This window comes from Vicugna pacos, chromosome 12 (genome assembly GCF_048564905.1).
Source record: "Vicugna pacos chromosome 12, VicPac4, whole genome shotgun sequence".
Classification (NCBI taxonomy): Eukaryota; Metazoa; Chordata; class Mammalia; order Artiodactyla; family Camelidae; genus Vicugna; species Vicugna pacos.
This window is the reverse complement of record NC_132998.1, coordinates 8,537,766-8,560,083: the sequence shown is the minus strand read 5'-3', so window position 1 is coordinate 8,560,083 and position 22,318 is coordinate 8,537,766. Positions and strand designations below refer to the sequence as shown.

Genomic DNA, 22,318 nt, shown 5'->3' with positions numbered 1-22,318 from the left:
ACTTCCAGTAAGAACCGAGTACTGCTTCCTCCAAGATGGATGTGGTCCAGCGCGATCAACCTGCCACCAGGTGTGTGTCTCGTCCCCCTGGGGATGGTGCCATGTCGTGGGGCTCAGAGCTGATCTCTGCTGTTGGCCGGCTGGGCATCAGCAGCAGCTGTAAATAGATCAGTCTTAGTGAGTGGGAAGTCCACGTTGCTAAGTCCACGCAAAGCCTCCAACTGTGATGCCACGGCCACTTTGCTCACAAGCCCACTGGGCAGGGGTAGGATGACGAGGGAAAGGGCCTGGCTGATGTCCGCAGAGCAGGGTATCTTGTCCACCTGGTTGTTAAGATTTTCTCTACTGAGGTTGCTCGTTGCTGGACAGAACATCTCCACGCTCTGCGACCACTCAGACACACCCATCCATGCACCTCCTTGTGACCAGCTTTCCAGTTGCGCTTCTCAGGTGGATACATTCAGTCCCTAACACTGACCATCTAGTCAAACCATTAGCCCCTGCCTATGAACCAGTGGAGGGCCATATCTCAGGCCATCTCTTCTTCCAGGAAAGATAAGTCACTAGGTGCACTCACTCCTTGCAGTACTGTCCAGCAACAGGACTCTGCTGCACCCCCGGACATCAGAGCCCCTCAGAGATGGCAGTAGCATCGGCTCTCTGCGTTGGGATGTGCCAGCATGTATGCAGCTCCATCAGCCAGGCCTGAATTTTGTTCTTCCTCGGTCAACATCAGTCAGAGGGAACGCCCCCATGAGGCCGCACGTGCAGGCTGAGAAAGAGGAGGCAAGGCAGCCGGAGGAGGGGCCGCGGGCATCTGGGCCACTTGCTCGTGCAGCTTGCCTGCGCCTCCAGGACCTGCTCAAGCTGTCCTGCGTGCCCCGCCTTGTGGCTTAGTGGGCCAGCCAGCACTCGGTTCACAACAGGCAGCTCAGGTTCATTCGATGGCTGGTGGCCAAGTGCTGAGTCTCTCCTGAGACCCAGTAGCAAGCCGCAAGCTGTTTCTCAAAAGAATGGCCACCTACCAGGGATGGCGGAGCTTTGCTCCAAAATCCTAAAGAATGTCCATGCTGTAATTTGCCTGTGGGGCTGCCAAAGGCCGCACACGCCTCAGTCTACAAGGACACTCCAAGCACCACCGGCTGCGCCAGCTCACGTGACCGAGCCCTGGGCACAGCAGCCTGCACCTGCCGCGACGCCTTCGCTCTTGCCAGCCGGTATTCTGGCCCATTTCTGCGACCACTTGCATATACACGTGCTAAAACATCCCTGGTGTTTGTCCTCCGCTAATTTAGAACTTAAGGGAAAGGGGCTCTTCATGGTGCGCTCCTCCAATACTCTTAACACGGCGGGCGCGGGACCCTGGAGATTCTCACTTACACATACAAGGAAAGGGCGCCTCCCGGAGGCGAGAGCTCCAGGACACCCGGTGACTGCCGTGTAAGACCCAGGTCCTCAAACGGACGTAAGGGCCAAGCAGGGATGACCACAAAACCACTTCTCTGATGCTAGAACAGTTTGTTGCAAAGCAAAAACCTCAGGTAATCATCTCTTTGGGTTTTTTCACTGCACTAAGCATCCAGGTTTTTTTTTTAATTGAATAACAGTTGATGCACAATATTATATAAGTTACAGGTGTGCAATATTTGTGGTTCACAATTTTCATTATTTTATAGTTATTATACAATATTGGCTCTATTCCTTGTGCTGTACAACATATCCTTGTAGTTTATTTGACACATAATAGTTGGTACCTCTTACTCCCCTACCCTTAAAATGCCCCTCCCTCACTAGGCATCCAGTTTGACCGATGGACCCCTCAGTCATTTTGGTCCCACAGCCTGTAAATAAGAATCCTATTGTCCCATGAAAAGGAGGGGCCTTCCATGAGATGGAGAATCATTTTGACTCTGTGAACATTATAGTTTCAAACTCCTTGCTTCTTCTCATATTTACTTGGTATTCTTCCAGGCCAATCGGAACAAAAATGCTAATTTAACCCAGTTTAAAAAACAAAGAGGACAGAGATTCCACTTGAAATGGGGTCATTTTTATCCTTGTCATCTCTGCCTTGGACAGAGACATTTAGTATTTAAATATTACTCCCTGTGAGATCTGGACTCTCAGCATTGTGTGGCTACGACAGGATTCAAATTTCAGATTCCACTTTGTGCGAAAATAGCATTTCACAGTGTGTGCCCCAGGAGAATCATAATAAACCCAGGTCTCGGCATTTTTTAAATGGACTTTTTTTCCCGAGGTCTCTTAAGATATGGTTCATCCTTTCTCCCTGCAGACACTGGGAATTCAGCAATGATGCTTTTCACTTTCTCCTAAGTTTAGTCTGAATCCGTTACCAATGACTCACTGTAAGCAGAATGAGTAACTGTAAGATGAAGGCTATTGTGTCTGCATCTAACACGTTAATTATAATACTTTATAATATGCTAACCTTGCCCTTTTATTCTAACTTAAAATGTTACATTAACTGTCTCTAATTATAACTTGACTCTAAAACGTGTCTGTTGTTCTCCTTTGTCATTAGGATAATCCTGAAAACACCTGCTCCTAGAATCTACTAAATACTAGGGTTGCAGTGATTAATAGTAACAAATCCTGTGAAATCACTTTTTATCCTTAAGCGGTCTGAACACATTCCGTTAAAATATCTTAGCTTAAATGCTACATTGCTCCGGAATGTTTCCTTAGGTTGCACAAGTTCTGTCACTTGGCTTCCCATCATTCACACACGCAACACACGCCGTGGGCAGGACTTAGCCACACAGGGTGCGCGACGGACTGTGGTCTAGCAAACTTAGTGGGTGCATCTTTCATAAAAAAATGTATTAAATTATGGAAATAATAGTTTTAGGATATTTCTTTAAAGATGGTTTTCTTGTTTGGGTCCTTCCAGACTTTTTTTCCTGGTCTCTACTGTAACAGTATTCAAATGACTTCCTGAAGAAGAACTGACTTCAAGCAAATACACACTGTAAATTCTGTATTTTGACACACGCTCGATTGAGCAGCTAATTTCTACTTTAACTAGATTTGCTCTTTCACTGTCGGCTGTTTGTATGTCTAAGAAGGTAATTAACAACAAGGTAGAAATGCTTAGAAAAGCACCATTATGCCTCGATTTAGCTCTGTTTTCAAAGTTTGTCATGGTCGGTTTCTATGAATTGAGATATTCTGCCTTGGTTAAATCCACTAACAGATTAAGGAAATTTGAATTTTACACCAGAAAGCCAGAATTGGCAAGTATTTTCAAGTCTCATATCATTATGTCATTGGCGTATGTGGCAACAAGTTTCCCCAAAACTGAAGATAAGGCTAAACTTGAAACTGGAAAAAACTTTCAATAACTAAAATCAATTGTCAGAAAAGGTAACCCACCCTAAGCAGTAATCTGAAAGAAATGGCTGAGAAGTGTCCGTACACCCAAACTCCAGCCACGGCTTCAGAAGCCCAGGACTGCGTCTGTTTGCAGCACGGTGGGCTGCGTGGTGAGAGGGTGTGTTAGTGGAACAGGAAGCCTGATGCCGGGAAAAATGCAAAGGACTTAGTACCCAGACCGCTTGGCAGACGCATCCTTAGAGTACAGGTGGGTGCACCAGGACCTCATAATTCAAGGACGCCACTCATACAGCTCAACATCAGAAAAACTAACAACCCAATTTAAACATGAGCAGAGGACCTGAACAGACATTTTTCCAAAGAAGATACACAGACGGCCAACAGGCACAGGAAAAGATGCTCAACGTCACTCGTCCCCGGGAGATGCCAATCCAAACCTCAGTGAGATATCACCTCACGCCTGCCCAAATAGCCGTCTTCAAAAAGACAAGAAATAACAAGTGCTGATGAGGATATGGATTCAAAGAAACCCTCGTGCACTGTTGGTGGGAATGTAAATTGGTGCAGCCACTCTGGAAAACAGTATGGATGTTCCTCAAAAGATTAAAAGTAGAACTACCACGTGATCCAGCAATTACACTCCTAGGTGTACATTCACGGAGAACAGAAACACCAATTCAAAAGATACAGACACTCAATGGATGGACCTGGAGGGCTTTATGCTTAGGGAAGAAGGTCACTGTATGACAAATACTGTATGCGTTCACTTAGACGTGGAATCTAAAAAATAAAACAAACAAACAAATGTAACAAACAAACAGAATACGACACCAGACACCAGAGTCCCCCAGCCAGCCCCCGGCTCTGATGCTCTGGGACGTAATTTGGCTTCCCAGGTAAATTTCTGACGGAAGTTACTGTTGAACCATAGAGATAATATTCCAGTCCTCCTGACATTCACTTATGCAGCAAACTCTAACTGAGCAGCTTCTATGTACCATGAACTCCGCCAAGCGCTGGGCAATACGGTAGTGAACTTCAGACTGGAAGTCTGGCCCAAGAGAAGACATCAACCAAGTCAGCATACAAATAAATGAGTAATTATATATTTTATTAAGGGCTACGAAGTAAGAAAGAATAACTAGAAGGGCTGGCTTTGAATAGGCCTCTGTGTGGAGGAGATGTTTGAGTTGACATTTGAAACATGCAGAAACTAAGCAAAGAGTTGAGAAAGAATGCCACTGGCAGGGGGACCTGGGGGCAGGAGGGGCTTGATAAAGGGGGGCGGGGGTCTTGAGATGAAGCTGGAGAAGGAGGCAGGGCTCAGACCAGGCAGGGCCAAACGCCTTCCAGCTTGGACTTTATGCTGACAGTGACCAGTCCCAGAAGGATTTAAAGATTGAGAGGGACATGACTCAACTGGTGTTCCTTAAAGATCACTCTGGCCGTCCTGTGGAGAGAGGACGGAAGCGGGCAGAGTGGAGGTGGAGGAGCAAGTTGGGAGCTCCTGTGGGAGGGTCCAGGTGGGAGAGGAGGGTGGCGGGACCTGGGATGGAGAGAAACCACTGTCAACTCTAAATTGTTAAAATGGCATTGCAGTGCACTCGTCAGACTTTCCCGAGTTTGCACAGGGTTTCCACACCCAAACCCAGTGGTAATGTCAAAATACAGATTCTGCCCCTGTGAAGCTGAGGGCTACACTCCAGAACAGAACAACGACACCCAGCTTCTGCCTGCCCAGGCTCTGTCTGGGTGACCAGCGGGCCACCCCGATGCCACCCTTGTCTCCTCTCACTCCAGATGCCACATTTCGAACAGGACAAGTCCTGCAGTCAGTTCCTTGGGAAGAGGGCTGTATAACGGATGTGAATAAGTGAGTCTGCCTCCTGTTCTTCCTGCGGTGAACACGGGCCCCCTTTGTAGCTGCAACAGCCATTTAGGTCAAATTTAAGAATCTTAGCCCCATAAGAAAACCTCTGTTCCCCAACTAGTCCTTTCCCAACTCAAGAGTGCAGCTACTGACCGCTCACCGTGTGCCAGGCCCTGTCCGAAGCACCTGACACGAATCCACCCATCCCTGGCCCTGGCACAGCCCTCGGCCCTCTACTCCATCCGGACTCGCGCCCCAGATGAGCCCATCCAGCCCCAGGGCTTTTAATGCCGTCTGTGCCGACCACGCTCACGTTTCTGTCTCCTCTGGCTCCTGAGCCCCAGACTGCTGCAGGACTCTCCCCGCAGCATCTCCACGTGGCTGGCTAGTCGTTATCCACCTTCCCAAACCGAATTCTTGATTCCTCCCCACAGAAGTGAAACATGTCCCTCAGCAGTCCCCAACTGAGACTGGTAATCCGGCCTTCCTGGCGGAAACCCACGGCCTGTCTCAGCTCCCCTCGTCCCGTCTCAGCTCCCCTCGTCCCGTCTCCTCACTGGGGGGCTTAGGAGGGGGACGTAAAGCAGCGGGACAAGGGCCTTGTAGTGATGGTGCTCCTGTCTTTGGGGTCAGATCTCTCTTTCACAGGGCACATTTGGGGTCTTCCACCCCCTCACTCCGGCAGCGGTGTCTGGAAGTAAACCCCACAGAGATTCTTCCCCTTGAAGAGAGCTGCCCTTCGTAGGTGGGGCCCCGCTGCCCCTCCTCAGCGTCCTCTCTCGCCCAAGGGAGACTCTTGTCCCCCTGCAGCCTCTTGCCTTCGCTCTGCTGCCAGGGGCGTCCCCAGCCCGTCCCTCCTTTGACACTTCCCAAAGAGAGCCGAGCACCCGTTTCTGAGACCTGCAAGCTCAGGGAGCCTGGCACCTCTCCGTGCCGACCTCCTGCATCCCCCTTCGAAAGAGGAAGGGAAAGGGGGAGAGATGCGGAACCTCCGACAGCCAGCCCAGGGGAAGTCTCCTGCACCAATCCCGCTCCTCCTCACGCTCTTCTTTCCTAATATGTCATTTGAAGGTCGAGGCTATGAGTGGCTTTGGGCGGGGGCGGGGGGGGGGCTTTTTTTCTTTTGCTAATAGAGCAAGTCCTCCATGGATACTCTCTTCAGAACATCTCCAGCCCCTGCAAACTCTCTCATCTCTGCTTCTCTCTCTCTGTCTCTCCTGTCCAATATAGTTGCCACTAGCTACATGTTGCTATTTTAATTAAAATTAATTACAATTAAGCAAAATTTAAAACTCAGTTCCCTCAGCTGCACTAGCCACATTTCCATCATCACAAAAAGTGCTATTAGATGGCACGGCTCTAGATCCCAAGCTTGCACGGCTCACCTTACCCAACGTGGCTTTTGTAGGTTTCACATAACCCAGTATGGCTGCCAAGCCCAAGTCCGTCTGACCTTCCTCTAGAGGACAGTTCCTCAAGTGCCAACAGATCTAGGTACTGAATATGAAGGAGCAAATGAGGTCAAGTGTAAAGAACGATCGGTGGTGGAGGTTAGAGCATCCACCACGTCTAAAGGAGGCGACCAGGGCTCAGCCCTGGCCACTGTCATCACGTGAAACCCACTGCTCTGCTCCGGGCACTGTGAACACGTGGTGACCGTGTTTTTATGCACCTCTTTTTACACACACACACACACACACACACACACAAGCATAATTATACCTAAGTGAACTATTATACATGCTACTTTTTATCATGGACAACTTTTTATGATTTTTTTCCCTTGCCTTCCCCATGCATGCTCCCTTTTTGATTTTTCACCTTTGGTTCAAATAGTTTCAAAAACACTCTGTGGGCCAAACAAAACAGATACAGTTTGAAGATCCTCAATGTATCATTGTTGCCTTACACATACCCTAACTCATTACACACTCTATGTCTCTTGGTTCAAATTTTCTAGAGAAAACTATCTAATATTTCATTGGACAAATCATTGACCAGTGTATCTCTAGTCTATGCAGTTACAGAAGAGACCAAAGCCTGACTCTTTAACATGAGCAATGGATAAAGGCAGCTCCCACACAAGGGTGCTGAGAGTTGGAGCCTCAAAAACATTCCTGCTGCGTGCTAAGTAGCCCAGGACAGTGCTTATGAGTAAGATTTCTGGAGCCAGACTAGATTCGAATCTTGAATCCACCACTTTACTGTGTGACCTTTAGCCAGTTACTTAACTTCTCTGTGCTTACTTTTCTTTGTCTGAAAAATTGAGATTTATAGCAACACCTAACTTGTAGGATTTTTCTGAGGATTCAAGTGTAAGTGTAACAGTGTTTGGCCCATGTAAATATTAGATACACATGAGCTAACAATAGTATTATCTTTCTTTAATTTTCCCTTTATCTGAAGGGTTTACAATTGCAAAATCTTCCATTTAGCCCACGGAGACAGGCTCCTTTTCTACATGACAGTTATCTCTGTAATATAACGAAAAGAATGTGTCTGTATTTTAGGAAACCGTGACTTCCGAAACGTGTGGTGCTTCTGCCTTCAGTGGTTCCAGACTGAGCAGCTTCTATCAGTAGCGTCTACTGTTAGCTGACATGGCTTTTGTAAAGAATGAACTTTCACTCAAAAGCAAGGCAGACCTGCTTCCTATCCTCAAGGAATCTCCATCCCAGGGGAATTAAAATATGTCACTGACAACGGTGACACAAGGAGAAAGTCACAGATGCCGCTGAGAAGGCAGTGAGTGAGCCCTGCAGAAACCCGGGTCACATGCTTCCTCCTCAGATTGAAGTTTAACCCAACTACACTCTTGACAAATTAAGGATAGCTGTCGCTAACGGATTCATGTATACGACGTCATGCGGACAAGACGTTCACTCCGTGTATTGTTTAGAAAAGTGTAGTTTATAACAGTAACAAATAAGCCAAAAGTTGCAAGAGATTCTACGAAGGGAGCTTCCTTCTCACTCGTCATAAATTGACAAGGAGAGTGTCAGGAGTCCAGGCTGATGTAAGGCTGCACCCCAACACATGTTTCCACAGTGGTAAAAGTTAGTTTAAAAAAAAATTTTTTTTTGAAGCATGACCAGTCATGTTTCTTAAGATTTCTGCCTGGAAGAGCCACCCTCCATTTCTGCTCATGGTTCATTCATCAGATGGCGGTGCCTGAGGTCAACAGGGTGAGAGCTCCCAACCCTCCCACCGGGGCCGGGGCCGGTGAGCAGGGAGACACCTGCACACCAGGACTCACACGTGCAAACCAAATAGTAACTCCCTCTATTTTCTAGAACCGATCTCATCTCCCTCCAGTGGAGCCCAATTTCGCGTGATGGTAAAAGATTCCTGTTCAGGGCTTCCCGGAGGTCGTCTGATTACTCCTGAGCCCCAGACCCTCTCTCCATCCGTCCCAGCTGCACCGCTCCGTGGTTCTTTCACACCCAGCTGTGGCAAGGCACATCTGTCAGCCCTGAGTCTTCATGGGAGCTCCTGGTAAGAACAGCTTCGTGTTCTAGAATCACCTTCCGGATCCCAAGGGACACTCTCGGGAACCCCTTAGGCTGGCGGGGCTTGCAGAGAGCAGCACAAGCACCCTCTGTGCCCCTACGGAAGGGAGAAAGGGGAGGGACCAGGCGCTAGTATACGTTCTACGAACTCTGTCCTCTGTAAGAAGTCCCTTCTCCTGTCCCAGGTGGCTTTATACTTTCCCCTCCAGGCAGGAGGAAGCCGAGCCAGTTCTGGGAGCAACTCATCTTGGCTCACACCTGACACGCTCTCATGGGGTGTGGATTTGGGTCACACTTAGGTGAGCAGTCACAAGGGAAGGAAAGCTGAACTTGTGGTCCAGGGTTTCAAGTTATGCCACAGGTAAGGCATTCATCTATGATGCCTCTACCACCGGATCTTTGAAGGTCTAGCTCATGACTCATCTCTCGTTCTCCAAAATGTCTAGTACGTACACAGGGCCTAGTTAATACTTGTGGAATGCTGAACGTATGACCTCTGAAGCGATACTTTGGAAAGTTCCTGACTGTCATTCCCCTACATTCCCTCTGCTTCTGTGACCCCAGGTCCTTACAGCAGGACCCTCTGATGCCTTCTGTCCACAGGTGGGGGGGCAATATAATCTGGGGGCTAAGATTCACAGGTGCTGGATTTCACACCACCTGGAGCACAATCCTGGTTCTCCAGAGACGCTCAATCAAGAATTGAAAAGAAGCCAAGAATTGGGTCATGTCTAAAGAGTCAGTGCTGGGCTCTGTTTCTTACTTTACTAGGAAACACCTGTCTAGCTTCAGGTCAATCTAAATGAGGGTCTTTGAAACTGTAACAACTTTTATTGTTGTTTCCACATTTTGAGTCACAAGGAATAGAATGCAGTTGCATTTCTCTGCATCAGCACACACACACACACACACACACACACACAAGCACAGATATTACACATGGAGAAGGGCATTCCTTAGCTGTTCTGATAGTAAGACAGTATGTGTGAAAAGTCTTGTAATCAGTAATAAGCCTTTAAAGTGTAAATCAATACTAGTATAGAATGACCACTTTTGTTACATCTCTTGAACTGGCACATTCGTGGAGTGTGGGACCCTGCCCTTTACTTTGCAAAAATAGAACAGAGTAGACTTGACTGTGGCCATTGGTGCCACAAAGACATGGGTTTGAACTTGACTCTGTCACTTAATAGTTGGGATCCGGACCAAGACTCTTGATCTCTCTGAGGCTCAGTTGTACAACCTGTAAAATGGAAATAATAATGCTCATAGTAAGACCTCAGAGGAGCGTTGTATGGATTACTGTATCCTTGAAACATTTAAGGGATGTGCAACGTGACAGATCATACAAAGGGCTCAGGAAAGAGCCCATAATTACTTTTTACCTTTGTTCATATCACACTTTGCTTCTCTCGGACCCCTAGTCAATAATCCAGGAAAATAATGCATTTCTGGACAGGCAAGCACTCTCTTTTGAGAGCATTCTTCATGCAAGTATTGTAGAAGGAGGCTTAATTAACAATCAATATCAAAAACAGGGCCTCTCCAAACATTAAGCAGCATCTCTTACCTTGGAGATTGAGCCAGTAAAAGCTAAGCAAGAGGGGGAGGGTGTAGCTCAGTGACGGAGCGTGTGCTTAGCATGCACCAGGTCCTGGGTTCAAGCCCCAGGACCTCCACTAAAAATAAATAAATAAATCTAATTACCTCCCCCTACCAAAAAAATTTTTTTAATTAAAAGATAATTAATTAATTATATTTTTAAAAGCTAACCAAGAAGCACGGGTGACCATACGAGGCCAGCCCACAAGGGTCTCTAGTGCCATGGTCAGCCTTTGCTCAGCAAGTATTTGGCAGTTCCCAGCCCTGTTACAGCCGCTGCCGCACACGGGATGGGTGGCATCCACGTGCAGCGCTGAGACTGAGGGCTTTGGCACAGATGAAACGTGCTGCAGGTTGTCCGTGTTTCCCCCACCTCCATCCAGCTCACTCCCACCAGCACTCACAGAAACATCAGTGAGTCCACGTCCTCAATGACCACGCTGTATAGATCACTTTATGTCTGCTCTAATTTCTAGTGATTCATTTAAAAACATTGGTAACTATCACTAGTCACAAATTACTCGTGACACCCCTCACAAAGGACCTATCTCAACTGGGGACTGCGGCTCCAGGTGAAGGCTGCTGGAATTGGTTTAAAATATTGATGCTAAGCGTTATTAGTGCAAGTTGCAATAACCTAACCTATCCTATCACTACCTTCAGTTATAATTTATAACTCATTAAAAAAATTTTTTCTATTTTTTGGGGGGGGTAATTAGGTTTGTTTGTTTCTTTGTTTAACGCAGGTACTGGGGATCGAACCCAGGACTTTGTGCATGCTAAGCATGTGCTCTACCACTGAGCTATACCCTCCCTTTTCCTCAAATTTTTCTGTTTAATTTACCTGTTTTTCCTTCAATGATCCAACGTGTTTAAAAGGACAGCATGTTTTAGAAATGGCTTATTACATTTCTTATCTCAAACATTCGTCATGTAGCTGCTCACGGTCATTTTGAATATCATGAATCAACTGCTACCCAGCTTTTATTAAACGGTTTTCAGGAAGGCATGATTTATAAAGCAACTTGTGTCAAAACATGTCTCCATTTTTCTTCATGTTGTATAATTATGATTGAAATATATTCACTCACCAGCACGTGAACTGCTATAGAGTTCATATGTGTGACTATTTCTAAAATAACTAGATGGAAGACAAATAAAATTAAAGGTATTAGTGTATGTGGTTAGTCTCAAAACACACTGCCCATATTAAAGTGTCTGTAATCTGGTGCCCATCTCAATGGGCCACCAACAGATGGAGTGCTCTGTCTGTCACATTACTTTGGAGCTTCTAAATGTGCCTGGTGGGAATTCCATTACTTGCACCAGCTGTACAGGTGACCTCCTTGCCTTCCACTTGCCACATTCAGAATAAATGAGGCAATTTTAAGCATGATTTTAAAATACAACATATGCGAATATGGCTGTACTTGACATATTTACTCTGGTGCCAAAAAAAAAAGTCCTTTTGCTTTAATCCCTGGAATTATGGGATGTACGGTTTTCCATCTTCCAAGTCCTTCTGCAAAAAAGGTATTTAATGCCCTTCTACACTGGGAGAAATTTTTAAGATTTTTTTTAACACCTATAGAAGGGGGAAATAGGGTTTCTTTTCTGGGGTAGAACTTTTTATAAAGAGTTCTTATTTTCTCATCAAACAGACTTAAACAGACGTAAAAGATAGAATTTGGGAGACATCTGGAAGGTATATTTGACCTAGAAATATCTTCCTTCTGAAGGCCTTTAAGTTCTCCACTGATGATGCAGTAGGTGGGGTCCAGCAGTCTCTGTCAAATGCAATTAGCAGGGCCAGGTTTGAAACCCAGTTCCACTGCTACTATGCCCCTGCCCGTGCCCCTACCACACACTGCTTCCCTCGGAGGGTAGTCACTAACAAGTAAATGTGAGGGTTTTTCCTGAGAGGAAAGAAATCAGTACATGAAAACACTGAGCAAAAAGAAATGAAGACTCAGGAAAAGGGGAAATGACACAGATAAGGAAGCTGGGAGGTGTGAAAAGGGTAATATCAACTCCGGTTTTGCCTCCAGTTGGCCATCACTTTCTTAGAGCAGGCAGATAGCGAGATATGAGCAGAGAAAGGCGGGTACGGGCCAAATGGCAGGAAACCATTTGCAAACAAGGGGGTCTTAGGCAGACGAAGAAAAGCAGGAACCTCCAGCCTGATAAGAAGCCATACACCATGGGTTGACAAGTGTCCGGGCAGACAAAGAAAGGTGGGATACGGCAGGAATCTCCGGCATCTGAGTATAACCTTTTGCTCACTATGTCCTCATTACAGTAAAATCAGCTTTGCAGATAAGAAGCACGCACCACACACCAAGGCCATGACACTTCTGGTCAAGTCAAGCCTTTGATGACTGCCGCACTGGCCACCATCCTGACTACAGCCCCATGAGAAACCGCAAGCCCGAACAGCCCAGCTGGGCCACTCTGTATAAGTCAGGGTTCAAACAGAGAAGCAGAACCAGAAGGAAATACACGGTTTTATTACAAGGAACTGGCTTGTGTAATCGTGGGGGCCGGCTTAGCAGGTCATAGGGTCGGCCATCAGGAAGGAAAGGTCACAAGCAGGCTGAAACCCCCGGGACACAGATCAAGGCTGTCGTTCCCAGGCAGTCAGGAAGGGACGATCAAAACCAAACGGCAAGCAAGCAAAGCAAGCAAGGCGGGACTCCATGGATGCAGCAGACGCTGCTGGCCACAGGCACAGGGCCTCCTTCACGTTCACACGCCACCTCTCTCTCCCGCCCTCTCTCACTCTCCCCCGACGCCCATCTCTCTTGCCTAAACCCTCTTTTAAAAGGGCTTCCAACTGTTCAACTCATGCCCACAAAGGATAATCTCCCCTCCAAATGCATCAGCCAGGCCCACCCTAGATACCTCCCTAACTTAAAGACAACTGATTGACGACTTTAATGACATCTGCAAACTCCCTTCCCAGCAGCACCTAGATCTGTGTTCAGTTAAATAATGGGGAGAAAGCATTACGAGATGGCTGTGTTTCACGCCCCAGCTCTCACAAGGCAACATCTCTTGGAGCCTACACTATCTGCAAACATACTAGAAAGGGGATTCTGAGGGACACAGTTTAGCCCAGCCAAGTGGACACACCCCAAACTCCTAACTCACAGAAACTAAAATATAATTAAAATTTATCATTGTTCAAAGGCTTTGGGTTTTGAGGTAATTTGTTACCTAGCAGTTGATAACTAATACAAGTTTGACTGAACAAATTGTCTGTAATCAAGTGTAACAACAAATGAAAAGTTGTTGCCTGAGGTCAGCTGAGTTTTATTAGATTTGTACTTTCTGAATTTGCATAATATATGTGAGTGGATGATGTGGGGGGTGGGAGTATGGTTGGGGAGGGGGGTACTTATTTATGGGTGGGGTAAGTTTAGATAAAATCTTCATCAGAATCAGACCAGCAAAATAACAAAGTACAGGAAGACATCTTGACTATCTCTAAAACACCTTGTGAGTCTTAGGAACTTGCTGGAGAATAAAGTAAAAAGACTTAGAAGCCTACATTAATGGAATCTCCCTGATGATCCTACCACCTGAGGGGTGGGATACAAGGGGACAGGCTCTATGGGCAGACACACCTGGGTTCCTGCCCCGACTCCCCCCTTACCAGTGATGTGACTCTGGCCACTTTGCATGACTTCCTGCTATGGACTAGACTGCGTTCCCCCAAAATCATACGTTGAAGCCCTCACCCCTTGGGCCTTAGAGTGTGACTGTATTTGGAGACAGGGCCTTTAAAGAGGTGATTAAGGTTAAAAGAGGCCAGAAGGGCGTAGAAAGCAAACTTCTGGTTACCAAAGGAGTTGGGGGAGAGGTAAATTAGGAATATGGGATTAACAGGTACACGCTACTATATGTAAAATAGATAAACACAAGGATCTACTGTATAGCACAGGGACCTATATTCAATATCTTGTAATAACCTATAATGGAAAAGAATCTGAAAAAGGATATATAGATAGGTAGATAGATAGGTATAAACGTATAACTTTGCTGTACAAAGTTCTGCTGTACACTTGAAACTAACACAACATTGTAAATTGACTGCAGTTCAATTTTTTAAATTAAATTTTAAAAAGAGGTCATAAGGGTGGGTCCTAATCAAATGTAACTGGTATCCTGATAAGCTGAGAGAAACAGCAGGGGACATTCACACAGAGGGCGGAGAAGGCGGCCGCCCACGAGCTAAGGCAAAAGGCCTCAAGAGAAACCAGGCTTGAGGCATCTTGGTCTCGGACTCCCAGTCCCCACGACTGTGAGGAAGGTCATTTCTGCTGTTTAAGCCGCCCTGTCCTGGCGTTTTGTTACAGCAGCCCTAGCAAACTAACACGCTCCCTGAGCCTCAAGTTCCACATCTGTTTAAAAAACAGTACTTACAGCTCCCACGGTCCAGACCTCCCTTTAGGTGTCAGAGTCCTTGGGGATTTAAAAAGAGACAAAAACTTTCGGTTAAGAGGAACCTTGGATCATATTAAAGGAATGAAGTCCAGCCTTGGGAGTCAGATCACATTCCAAACATCTGAGGCAGAGGTTTTATAAGCCAGAATATTTTCCAAGTCTTCTCCAAATAACTCACATAACAAAATGAGAAGAAAACGAGGTTCCCAGGGCTGTCTTGTCTGGGAGCTTTATCTCCTTGGACAGCCCATGATTTAAGAGAACCCATTTATATTCTCCATTGCTGCTTGAAGAAGGCAGTTATCAGCATCTTCCATAGTAGAGATCCTGGTTCCTCTCGGGGAAATGGGAGAAGAGGGAGGAGAAGGTGTTTGTTAGGAAATGAGAAGGATTTCCTAAAGAAATTACTTGGAGCAACAGAAAGATCAAATGAATAGCCATTCTGCAAACACCCAGACCTCCACAGCCACACAAAGCCATTCTGCTCTGACATCCTTAGGGAAAAACGAAGACAGAGGGAAAGACGAAATTTTCTACCTGTCCCATCTTAGTTTCATATTAAAATTTCTTGTGAGTAATGACTTTAATATACTTAATATCAACCTCAGAAAGTTATTATAAAGATTAATACAATAACTTATAAAGCACCAAAAATATAGCAGAGGCTCAATAAATGCTTGGTCCTTTCTCCTTCCCTAAGGACAGCAAAGTCACCTCCTGGTGCAAGCTCTGGCATCCTCCAGCCTTCTCCTGCACATCTCACACACACACACCCACAGCCCTTCGCCCGGTGATTTTGAAGACTGTAAATAACAGAAGGCCCCACCAGGAAATTCTCTGAGGTGAGGGGTTTTCAAGGGGCATGTCACTTCCCTGCAAAGAAAGCCACTGTGTTGGCTCCTTTCCCGGAGCGCCTCACTGACCCTGTCTCCAGGGGGAGCCGTAGGATTTGCTCCAGCTCTGCTCTGGGACACTCTCCCCTCCTCCGCGTTCCACCCCTTTCAGTCCTGACTTGAGCAACGCAACAAAATGAGGCCTGGAGACCGTCTGTTCAGCTCAACGATGCTTTGATTTATACCTCAACGCTTTACCTCCAAATGCCTCTTCAGGAACAGAGAATCCATTGAGCATGGTTGGAATCATATGATTCAAACCCAAAATGACTTCCATATTTGTTCTTTTCAGACCTGCTTGACAGACTTTTACAAGCACAGTTTAAATTAGGTAGGGTCTCAGAGTCAATATTTTTTACCTTTTTTAATATAGGATGTTTCTTTTTCTCCTGGCCAGGGAAAGGTTTGGGAACAATATCTATTTGTTTGGTCCAGGAGAGAGAAGGGGGGTTGGAATGTGTTTATGTCACATTTAAAAAAAAAAAAGAAAGAAAAGCGTTTAAACAAAGTGCTCAGTATACAAAGAGATGCCTCCAGAAACTGAAGAGGGGCGGACCCCGGCATATTTAGTGTTAGAATCTGGCAAACAGGTCTAAAGGCTGCTTTCCAGACCTCTGCCCAAGAACCGTTTCTTTCTCTCAGAGCATCGATACCAGGGAACCAGTGGGCCAGAGAAGGGGGATGGATAATTGGGCAGCAGCACAGCTCATTTCTCAGTTGGCAGCCTCTTCAAGCCTTTTAAATCCTGAACAGCAACTGGCCTTCCGATCCCTCTTTCCCTCCTTCTGGCTGATGTCTGCACGGACTTCGCTGCCTCTGTACTGAGGGGCCTAGGAACGCGGTCCGCTGCCTAGACCAGGAACACCACCAGCACAAGCCATCTGAACAGAAACAACCAGCCATTTAAGAGCACAGGATGTTTCCTGGTATCCAAGTTTCAGCCTGGACCGCATTAGGGAAGTTATTCATCTTGTGAAAGAGGGTGAAATAAAACAGTCCTTTCCTTCGGTCAGCAAGTATATGAAGAGAGCAGAATTGTGACCCTCCAAGAACTCAGCGCTGGGAACAGGCAGAACCGTGAAGCTATGCAAACCGGGCAGGAATTCCCAAGTTCAGAAGGATTAACAGCAGGCCCTTTGCAGAACCGTTTTTGAGGGAGTAAATCTCGTTAGTGACATTGAAATGAAAATTTCAGTGTTCAAAACATTCTCAACTCAGGTTGCACATTAGAATCACCTGGGGAGATTTTTAAGATAGAAATGCCTGGGTCCCACCCCCAGAAATTGTGTGTGTGTGTGTGTGTGTGTGTGTGTGTTTAATCTCCACCAGGGACTCTGATACACAGCTGGGACTGAGAATAACTGGCTTAGGATGTGCAGAAAGCTCATGAGCAGGACTGGAGATCAGAACTGTGGCTGCAGAAACAAACTCCCAGAGCAGATCGGCCAGACAGGGGAAGGCGATCAGGACCGGGACAGTGCAGGTGGAGGGCCTGCCGTGCAGACAGCCGGCAGCGGCCCCCTCCTGAGGAACGCGGGGTTTGTCTCAAAACCCGACTCTGACCATATGCAGCTTATTACATATGATTTTTTAAGTTTATTATTTAGTAGAGTGTCCCAGCTGAAGAGACAAAATTGGGATGTAACGTCTAGAGCCTCGAACCACAGCCCTTACTCCAGCAGCCGCTGGCATCACTGCATCCCCCAGGAGCTTCTTGGAAACGCAGACTCTCAGCCCCACCTGAGTCCTGCTGCAGCAGAACCTGCATTTTAACAAGATGTTCCCAGGTAATGTATTTGCTCATTACAGTTTGAGAAACGATGGTGTCACAGTTTGTGGGACTGACAAGCCAGGGACCCCTCCAGAAACTTCTTTTCATGAATTGGTAGGAAGGATGGATGGAAAGGTTGCTGTCTTTGCTTTGTCTGTGGTTTGGTCTAGTTTGCTAAAGAATAAGTGGTTTAGCCCAGGTATTTGGAGAGAAAGGAGGAGACGAGGACGATAGATGATGTGGCATTTTAGCCCCAGCGCGTGGAGCGGGGCGGGGAGAGGGAACGATGTCCAAAGGAGAAGGTGCTTTTTCCCTAACGACTCAGTGAGACCCTGGTCACAAAGGGCTGCTTTTCCAGAACCCCGATGACAACGTACAACAACGGAGACAGAAGAGGAAGAAGTCCTCCCTTGCCGCCCAGAGCCCAGTGCCACGCGGACACGGCCCGGGTCACCGGGTTGGCAGCTGGCGGACGGCGGTCTTGGCACACACGCTGGCGTTTTCAAGGAAGGCATCCACCTCGGAGTGGCTCCTTGGCAAGGCGGCGGCAGCAGCGGCAGGACAACTAGGATGGTTTCTGTGCACATGCGCCGGGTGCACGGCAGAGGCAACAAACACCTGCTGAATGGACCGGCGGACGAGACACAGCACCAGGAGGCCTCAGGGATAAACGGAGGGAGAGCATCCGCAGGGGGACCGAGTGCTCCAGAAATGGAGATGGAACAAGAGATCATCGAAATGTAAAGACGCATTTGTGTGGCCTCGTGTGCACCGTAGGCCGTACAGCGTGAGCGCCATCACAAGGCCCAAACCAAAGATCTGCTGGGTGTGTCAGACCCAGGATCCCTGGAGGTGGGTGAACCCTCATCTGAGCATTACTGCCAAAATTATGGTCCCCAAACTCATTATTCTGCAAATTAGTAAATGAAAAAATAAAGCATTTATTCTGCCTCCCCTAAATGAACTGCATCGCAGAGCAGACAAATCACTGATGAAAGTTCTTAAGAAAATCCCAGTGTGAAGAAAATTGGGCATCCATGTGCAAAAGAAGAAACCCAGACTCCCATCTTACCGCACTCACAGAAACTAACTTGAAATAAATTGAAGGCTTACATTTAAGACCTGAAACCATAAAACTCCTAAAAGAGAGCACGGCGGGCGGGGGCGGGGCAGGGAGCCCTGGGCAGTGGTCTTGGCAATGATGATTTGGCTGTGATGCCCACAAGTGCAAGCAGCAAAAGCAAAAATTAACAAGCGAGACTACATCCCACTAAAAAGCTCTGCACAAACCACAAAAGCAAAGGAAATCACCAATAAAATGAAAAGACAACGTATGGAATGAAAGACAATATTTTCAAGCCGTATTCCTGATAAGAGGCTAATATTCAAAATATGTATAAAGGACTCTTACAAGTCAGTAGCAAAAATAATAATAATAATCCAATTTTAAAATGGGCCAAAGACCTGAATCAACATTTTTCAAAAAAAAGATATACAGATGGGCAGCAGGTTCATGAAAAGACACTGAACATCAGTAACCATCAGAGAAATGCAAAGCAAAGCCACGCCGAGCCATCACCTCACACCTGCTAGAGGGGCTCCTATCAAAAAGACAAGTGACAAGTGTGGGCAAGATAACAAGAGGAACGCCTATGCGTGGTCAGCAGAACTGTGAACTGGTACAGCCACTGTGGAAAACAGCATGGAGGTTCCTCGAGAAATTAAAAGTAGAACTACCATGTGATCCTGCAGCTCCACTTCTGGGTATGTATCCAAAAAAATGAAATTCATATTTTGAAGAGACATCTGCACTCCCATGTTCACATCATCATTGTTCACAACAGCCAAGGTATGGAGACAACCTGGGTGTCCATCGACAGATAAGCTGGATAAAGAAAATGTGGAACATATATATTCAACGGAATGCTATTCAGCCTTTTTAAGAAAGGAAGATCTGTCATTTGCAACAACACGGATGAACCTGGAGGGTGTTATGCTAAGTGAAATAAGTCAGACAGAGAAAGACAAATGCTGCGTGGTATCTCTTATGCGTAGCATCATAAAAAGGCGGGATGTAACTCAGAGCCCCCAACACCGCTTAGGGCATGTACTTGTCAAAAAGTCAACCTGAAAGCGATCAAGCCTCCATTAATTCTCACCTACAGAAAGTACAAGGGACTTACAGGAAATCAAGGACACCCTCCGGATGTAAACAGCAAAACCCACGCCTACGGGACACATAATTCACTTTCTCTAACAAATAAATTATAAGAAAGTAATAAAGGATAGGAAATTGATCGATTAAAAGTCATAAAAGACATAATAACAAATGCAATATGTAGACCTGATTTGAAAAAATCAACAGTCAAAAATAAATTACAAGACACTCAAGGAAATCTGAATATTTCTAGACATTTGCTGATATTAAGACATTTACGTTAAAATTTTAGGTCAGCAACCTTTTCTATAAAGGGCCAGACAGTAAGTGTTTCAGGCTTTGTGGGTCTACAGTCTGGTGCAACTTCTCAACTATGTCATTGCAGCCTGAAAACAGCCACAAACAACACACAACAGGTGGCTGTGGCTGTGTTATCTACAAAAACAGACAACTGGATGTATTCTGTCAACCTCTGTTTTAGAGACACATACCGAAGGGCTTACGGATGAAGGTATGTGATTGGAGAGGGTATGTGAGTGAACAGCATAAATGGAACAAGGCTTGTCATGTGCTGATCATCAGCTGAGGATGGGTCCATGGGAGGTCATTACACCAGTGGTTCTCAATGTGTGGTCCCTGGACCATCAGCATCACCTGGAAACTTGTTAGAAACACACATTTCGGGCCCCACCTAAGATTTACTGAATCAGAAACTCTGGGGGGTGGAGCCCAGTAATCAGTTTTAAGAAGCACCCCAGCTGATTCTAATGCACACTAACATCATTCTCTCTCCGTCCCCTCTCCCCCTCCCTCCTTCCCTCCACACCTCTCTCCCTCTTCCTCCATCCCTCTCCCTCCCTGAGCTCGCCTATGTGTTTGAAATTTTGAATAGTAAAGCGTTTTCTCCCAGTCTGACTCCCAAAGTGGCCATACCAGAGAAGCAGTCCCTTTTAGGAAACACAGTTGTTTTAGGAGGTGAGTGGTATGTTGCTGTAGCAGTGGAATTTAAAAATTCAAATGAGACAAACTCTTTTTAAATCCTTCTTAGACCTATTACCTAACTCAAAACAAATGACCAGCACACACACCTTTTTTTATAGTCCTGGGCTTTTAAAAAAAAGTATTGTTATTAAAACAGAAGCTAACCCACCAGAAGTTTTATGTGTACCATCAGCTGAACATCTTTATCAGTTTTTCAGGGGGAAAAAAATCAGCTCTTTGATCTGAAAACATCTCTATCATCAAGAACATACTATTTTGCAATACATACAAATATCAAATCATGTTGTACACCTGAAACTAATACAATGATATGTGTCAATTATACCTCGATAAAAAGCAACATTTTTTCCTAGTGCTTTACTTCATTTTTTACAAGTATCAGATATTATTTTCCAGATTGTGTGACATTTTAACAATGATTTACAATATTTATTATGTTGATGTCTTGAGTTAATTTGAATTGAAAAATGTGCCAACTTTCCTAACCTCATCACCAGCAGATTTTTTAACCTTCTCATTATGCCAGCAAATAGTTCACTATTGTTTTGGAGATGAGGTATGTGAAGCCTGTCTCCATTATTCTTTAAAATTTATTCTAGCTTTTATAGGACGAAGATGCTCTCCGTGTGGCAAGACAGTCTGTAGCACGTCATTGTGTTGCATAAATTCACTTCAGAGCCTCTCACCCCTTACGACTGAGCCCTCTTTACCTGTGACCAAGCAAATCAACCTCTCGCTCTAAAACGACCGACGGTGACGAGAGCTCTGGAGGAGACGTCCAGAACACAGCACGTTGCGTCTAGCGTATAACGTGAGCAGAGGTTACATCACTTCTACTTCTTGATCTGATCTGCTGAAATGCCTTTAGTCTATCAGGACTGCAATCTACTACCAAAAGTTACCGTTTTTATGTTAACTAGTCAGTATCTTAAAAAGAGTACTTTCTACAGGATAAGTTATCCAGACATATTGTCTTCAATCTGTATAATAAGATACAGATTCTCCTCCACTGGTAAAGTGAATTATTTTATCAGTTAAGTTGATTTGGTTGCAAGAAATAGAAATTGCCTGGCTAACTTCCGCAGAAAAAGACTGTATGGGAAGAAGATAAGGGTAACTCACAAAATGGAACAAAATGTGGAAAGAACAGACTCAGAAGGGGCAGGAACTAGGGCAACCCCAGAGAAAAGGGGAAGCAGGGCCGGTGAATGGTCACTGCGGGGAGTGCGGCAGGACCCACAGTGCCGGCCACAGGGGGCTTCACACCACTCTCTTCAGGAGTGCAGACGCCTCCAGCCACCACCCGGGTCAGGAGGCAGCTTGTCACTGACTGTCGGTCCCATCAAAGCAAAGCCAGGTGCTATTAACAAGGGAGATGAGGGCAGATGGGGGCAAAAATGACAAACGTCCACTGGAACGTTAACTTTAAAACATGGGCAAAATACCACTTAAAAGCAAGTCAGTCAGAGGGATTTCTCACTCAAGAAATAGAGGCTGCCAAGGACATTGTCCATAACACAAGTCTACCATCTCTTTAATTCCAGCTGTATAATTGAAGACGCACACACACGCACACATAAATGAGTAAAACTTATAGATAAAGTATGTTAAATTTGAATCATATTTGGCCCAGTAATGTAAGGGGCTCATCCTTTCATTTGTCCACAAATATTTGGGCACAATCTAGACACTGAGGATACGGAACTGACA

At 45.9% G+C, this 22,318-nt stretch overlaps 2 long non-coding RNA genes across 3 annotated transcripts in view; one reads left to right on the top strand and one right to left on the bottom strand.

Annotated features, from left to right (window-relative positions):
- The window catches only part of LOC140700095 (uncharacterized), a 33,573-nt gene extending 18,702 nt beyond the window's left edge, over window positions 1-14,871 (bottom strand). Inside the window, exon 1 of the long non-coding RNA XR_012078300.1 lies at window positions 14,764-14,871. This is a non-coding gene — a long non-coding RNA (uncharacterized lncRNA). The remainder of the gene's footprint in view (window positions 1-14,763) is intronic.
- On the top strand, window positions 8,336-13,529 carry LOC140700096 (uncharacterized). Of its 2 annotated transcripts, XR_012078303.1 has the most exons (3): window positions 8,336-8,412; window positions 8,521-8,722; window positions 12,638-13,529. It is a non-coding gene; the product is annotated as an uncharacterized lncRNA (long non-coding RNA). The 2 variants fall into 2 exon arrangements; XR_012078302.1 differs by having other exon boundaries at window positions 8,381-8,722.
- Window positions 14,872-22,318: the final 7,447 nt, after the last annotated feature.